General features: G+C 25.0%; 1 long non-coding RNA gene across 1 annotated transcript; it reads right to left on the bottom strand.

The window, feature by feature from the left end:
• Positions 1 to 1,262: 1,262 nt before the first annotated feature.
• On the bottom strand, positions 1,263 to 4,536 carry LOC145837750 (uncharacterized). The gene is made up of 3 exons (XR_014370016.1): positions 4,490 to 4,536; positions 3,113 to 3,203; positions 1,263 to 1,275 (listed from the first exon to the last, which is right to left on the bottom strand). It is a non-coding gene; the product is annotated as an uncharacterized LOC145837750 (long non-coding RNA).
• Between the last annotated feature and the right edge of the window lie 735 nt (positions 4,537 to 5,271).

Consider the following 5,271-nt stretch of genomic DNA (forward strand, 5'->3'; position numbering starts at 1 on the left):
AGCTGACAGCTTTTGTATTCTAAATAACTCTTTTATGATGAAATTATGAATAACTTTTATTAGAATATAAGTAGAGAGTATGCGAAAATAATTATACAAAAAAGAAAGCTAAAAATTTGACAAAGAAATGATAAATCGCAGCTTTAATAAATTTTCCTTGCTTAACAATGTAAGTTTTATATAGCAAGCGACAACAATCGCTAATTGATATTAAATATTTTATGATACTAATTAACTAAAATAAACGACTAATAATGCTGTGTTTTTCCTATTTTGCCTAAATATTGTGTTTAAAAGGTGCGTTTTAAAATCAGATTGACTTTTTAAAGTTATTTAACAATACAACTACTTTTAAAAAGTAAATTCCTCGTGAAGTTATAACCTTAAACTGTTGTTGAAATGCTTTGTAAACACCATAGTGTTAATTCATATTAAATCTCCTTCGAAGTAAAATAGTACTTTTAACATGTTTTTTACTTTGACTTTTTGTAATTGAATTTGTATATATATATGTATATATAAGTAATACTTTGCATTATTATTGTAATTAAATTTTGTTAAACTATTTTTTAAAGAATTTAACTAGTTAAATATCCAATATTCTAGATAATCTTTGCTATCAAATAACTGTGTGTCACAAATAGTAAATAACTGTTTTTTGTTATAAATAGTCTACCATGTGAAAAGAACTTTACTATTGAAAAGAATAATGGCTAATAAGTTGAATTAAAATACATGACTTATAGTAGTTTAAAATGTATGAGGAGATGTCTTTTTTTATTGTTAGAAGTTATACAACCTTTGATTCTTACTTTACTTTGTTTTAAATAAAGAACTATCTACTTAAAATATGAACTTATTATTATATTGTTTCAAATATTTTATACAAACTTAATCTTACTTTATCTTTAACGTTTGTACCATTTATTCATTTGTTTTTTTTACTTCTAGTAAACAATACATTTAAATTTGTTATAACAAATATATATAATTCTAAGTTGTTCACCTAGTTTTAAAGTGATGCATCTTAGTTTAGTAACAGCAAAACCAACTTTCCTTCACTTTGAATTTAGTGATCAGCTATGTTTTTGCATTAATCGCTGTTGTACATCGTCTATTTTTCGAAAATATTAATTCTTTCTGATTAAAATATTGTATAAGAAAATTTATGGAGTTTATTAAATGTCAAGTTAAGTTAAAACATACTTCGTATGACAAAACTCTTTATTATTTGTTTCTTTTCTCATGACTTTGTTTTTTATCGGCAACTGACACCTATTTTTAAAGATAAGTTATAAGAAATACTAAAATACTTCAATCCTACAAACCAACTTCATATTTTAAAACAATACTAAGCATTTTTAAACAAGTTAAAAGGACAAAAAAAAACGTTTTATAAGTACGACAGTAAATTACATGTAAATTTTTGCTTTAAAACTTGTTAAAAAATGTTTAACTTAAGTTTAGTAACAATTATTTGTTTTAGAGGCAGACATAAAATTTGTATTTAATTCAATAATAAGTTGGTTAGGTTCAAAAATCGAATTTAAAAACGCCTTTTTTTTTTTTTTGAAAATTGATGAAAATTCTTTGAAATTAATATAATGTAAGATTTAAAAGTATGGTGTTAGTAAACTAACAATTTATTTCACTATCTACTACTAGCAGTTTCAAAACATTTTATAATTAGAAAACAACGTCATTTACTAAATAATTATAACTCTATTCTTAAAACTATATAGTTTTAAAACATTTTAATTATGTCTATATATCTCATATTATCATTCTTTTGGTTTTAAAGTAATTTGAAATTAAACTTAAAATAATTTTTGTTGAAAAAAATTATTGTAATAAAAATTATTAAATTCTAATTATAAATACCCACAGCAACTACTTTTTGATAAAAACTTTACTTTAAGTTTTTAGAAAAAAAAGTAACCAATGCTTTTAATAATAAGTTTTCATCACAAAAGCATCATTTATGATTAAAAAGTGTCAAAACCACTTAAAGGTCATAGTAAATTGGATAAACATTACTTCAAACAACTGAGTATCGAATGAATTTTGCTAACTTGGAAAAATATTTATTTAAATTACTTAGCATTATTGATTTACTATAGTTTAAAACATTATTCATGAAGTAAAACATGTATAAATAAAAAGTTTACGACTAACTCATTTCAAAAGCATATTTTTTCAAAACTACCTAATCGAGATAAAAATAACAGATACCGATCAAACCGTATATGCATAAACCATCAAGCCCGAAACAAGCTCACGTCTTAAATCATTTATATGTTGTTCAACTTAGTATAAGCTGTATAACACTTTCGATGAAACTTTAACAAAGTAAAAAATTATCTAACTCAAATATTATTATAGAAAAATTTATGATTCAATTACTTTAAAAAACATAGTTAAGGTATTGTGGTTGGTATATTTAAGAAAAAATTGTGTAAATCTTAGAATTAGTAATTTTTTCTATATAGTATACATTTCAAACTCTTATGTTTTAAGGAGTTAACTTTATTTAAACTTTTCATATCCAAACGAAGTATTTAATGAAATTATGAATAGATTTTAAATATGTGTGTAGTATCTTAATATCAAGAGCAATAAATTTAAGTTAAAAACTTCTAAAAAAAGATAATTTGGTTTAATTTTCAGAACTATATAAATATTACTTGACAATTTTAAAATAATTACAGTTTGTTTTCTACATTACAAAAAACATGTAATTCATAGAACTTATAAAAATTGTTAGTAGTTAATCTATAAAATCTTAGTACACCAAAACAATTAGTATAAAATATAAACATAGAGTTAATAAAGTATTACTTATAGTTGTAAATAACTATAAAAAAAATTTTTATAGGATCGTTTATTACGTCAACAAAATTTTATGACGTCAAGGGCAAATTAACTAGCAATATACAAATAGATTGTCAGGAAAGAATAAAATTGAAAAGCTTTAAAACCTTAATTTTAAATGAAATGTTTGTGTTTTTAAAATCCTAACAGCTTTATATTGTTAAACATTAGACAACCTATAATTGAAAACCAGATAGAACTAAAACGTGTATAGGAAAAAGTACTAATTCATTCTACAAACCTTATTAGTTTGTTTATTTGAAAGGTTTCTGCAATCTACATCGGTTAATTCCGAAACATACATCTCATCTATATCGTTTTGATTACAAGTTCTGTATAAGAAAAAAAATCAAACAACTAATGTAGAATTATTACAACTATAAAAACGCATTAATAAAGCCATATAATTCAAGTAACATATAAAAATTCTTAGTAATTTATCTATAATATATAAGTAGACTAAAAAAGTGAGTATAAATTATAAACATAAAGTTAATGACTATTACATATAGCCGAAATCATTACTAAAAAATCTTTTTATAAGATCATTTATGACGTCAGAGCAAATTCACTAACAATATACAAACAGATTGTCACATAAAAATGATATCGAACAGGCTTAAAAACCTATTTTTTTAATGAAATGTTTGTATTTCTAAAACAACTAATCTTAATAGTTTTATATTGTTAAACAGTAGTTAAGCTATAGCTGAAATGTGTATAAGAAAAAGTTCTAAATTTTACTATTAACGTTCATTCAAGTTTGTTTATTTAAAAGCTATCTACTTCAGTTGACTCCCATCATACATACCTTATTTATGATCTTCAGGTTTCTGTGTGAGAAAAAAAACTGTTTCAAGCAACTTATGAGTTCAAGTTTTATTAAACAAAAAAAAAATACACAGTGTATGCTTAGACATTTTCTTCTTTACTGTTAAAATTCTCATGTTCCCGTCTTACTTTGGCTAATATAGTGTCTAATGTTATATACAGGGTTGCCACTTGTTTTTTGAATATTTTTCCAGGTTTTTAAAAGTACAGATTTTTGAGTATATTTTTAGTTTAAAATTAAGTTTAAGGTAAGAAACTGTGTGAAGTAATATAAAAAAATAAAAAAGATACTGTAAATCTACTTTTAAATCTAATTTAAAAAAAATTTGATGATGAAAAACTTTTTAAGTGATATGAAGATTTTTCGAGTCAAGTCGAAATTTTACTACTGAACATGTGAAAATTGTTAAAATTCCAGGTTTTTCCAGGTTTTTTTTTGCCTAAATTGTCAAATTCCGGGTTTTTCCAGGTTTGTCCAGGTTTCCAGGTAAAGTGGCAATCCTGACTTATAAAACAAATCTCAAATTAAATTATAGTAGAGTTTTCCAAGGTGGGTAAAGATCATCCCTAAAGGATAATCGCCAATAAATGGGGCATTATTAAAAATGAATTTGGAAAACCCTGATATATAGAGTATTACTTAGCAAACAAACTTCAATAATTTTAATGGCAATTTTTTAAACTAATGTTCGGATTAAATTAAGATATAGCAAAAAAAACAGTTTTATGAAAAGATTATGTATAAATTATCATAATCAACTCAAATCTCAAACAACTCAACCCCCACCTCTGCAGGTTCTTACCGAGGTCGTCAATCCTGCGGCACATGTCCTGCGGCACATGTCCCTTTATCCTCAGCACGTTCAAGTTCTTCCTGACCTCCATGAAATTCTGCTTCGTGTGCAGCATCGTCTGCTGGAATTGCCGAAAACTGCGGGCCTATTATTTTATATCGCCTCATTATTCTGTTTACTTTCAAATGTGGGAAAAAGTAAAAATAAGTAAAAATTTGCCGCCATGTTTGTTTTGCGTTTTTTGTTGAATTCAAAGTAAGACTTTTTTGGCAAATTTATTTGCCTAAAAATCTTATTTTTAATTTTTTTACGCAAGCAGACAAAACTTTGCATTTGTCAACTTTTAGTGTAAGGTTTTGACTTTTTTATTTTTATACTACAAGACTAAGTATGTGCTGTTTGAAAAAACAACCACATTATAGCACATCATTGTTACAAGTGCATTCATGAAATTCATCACCAAAAAAGTCTTAGTTTGCAAAACTATTATATTTGGTTACGAAATTTACCTGTTTGTTATCAGCTTCTTCGTCCACTTCTTCGTCAACCACTTGTTGTGATTGGTGGAGATTGTTGCCGTGTGATTGGATCAGACGATCCGCGCTTGCAATGTGGCTCAGAGTACTGCGATAAAATATAAAGATTATAAATTATTATTTTAATAAAATTAATGTTTATTATGAATAGAACCCATAAAAGTTCTATAAGTCAGTTTAATTGAAATAGTTTAGGCTCAAGGCTAAACTAATAATATGCTAGCAAGCTTAAATATTAT

The sequence above is a fragment of the Thalia democratica genome, chromosome 6, assembly GCF_965202585.1.
Source record: "Thalia democratica chromosome 6, ktThaDemo2.hap1.1, whole genome shotgun sequence".
Classification (NCBI taxonomy): domain Eukaryota; kingdom Metazoa; phylum Chordata; class Thaliacea; order Salpida; family Salpidae; genus Thalia; species Thalia democratica.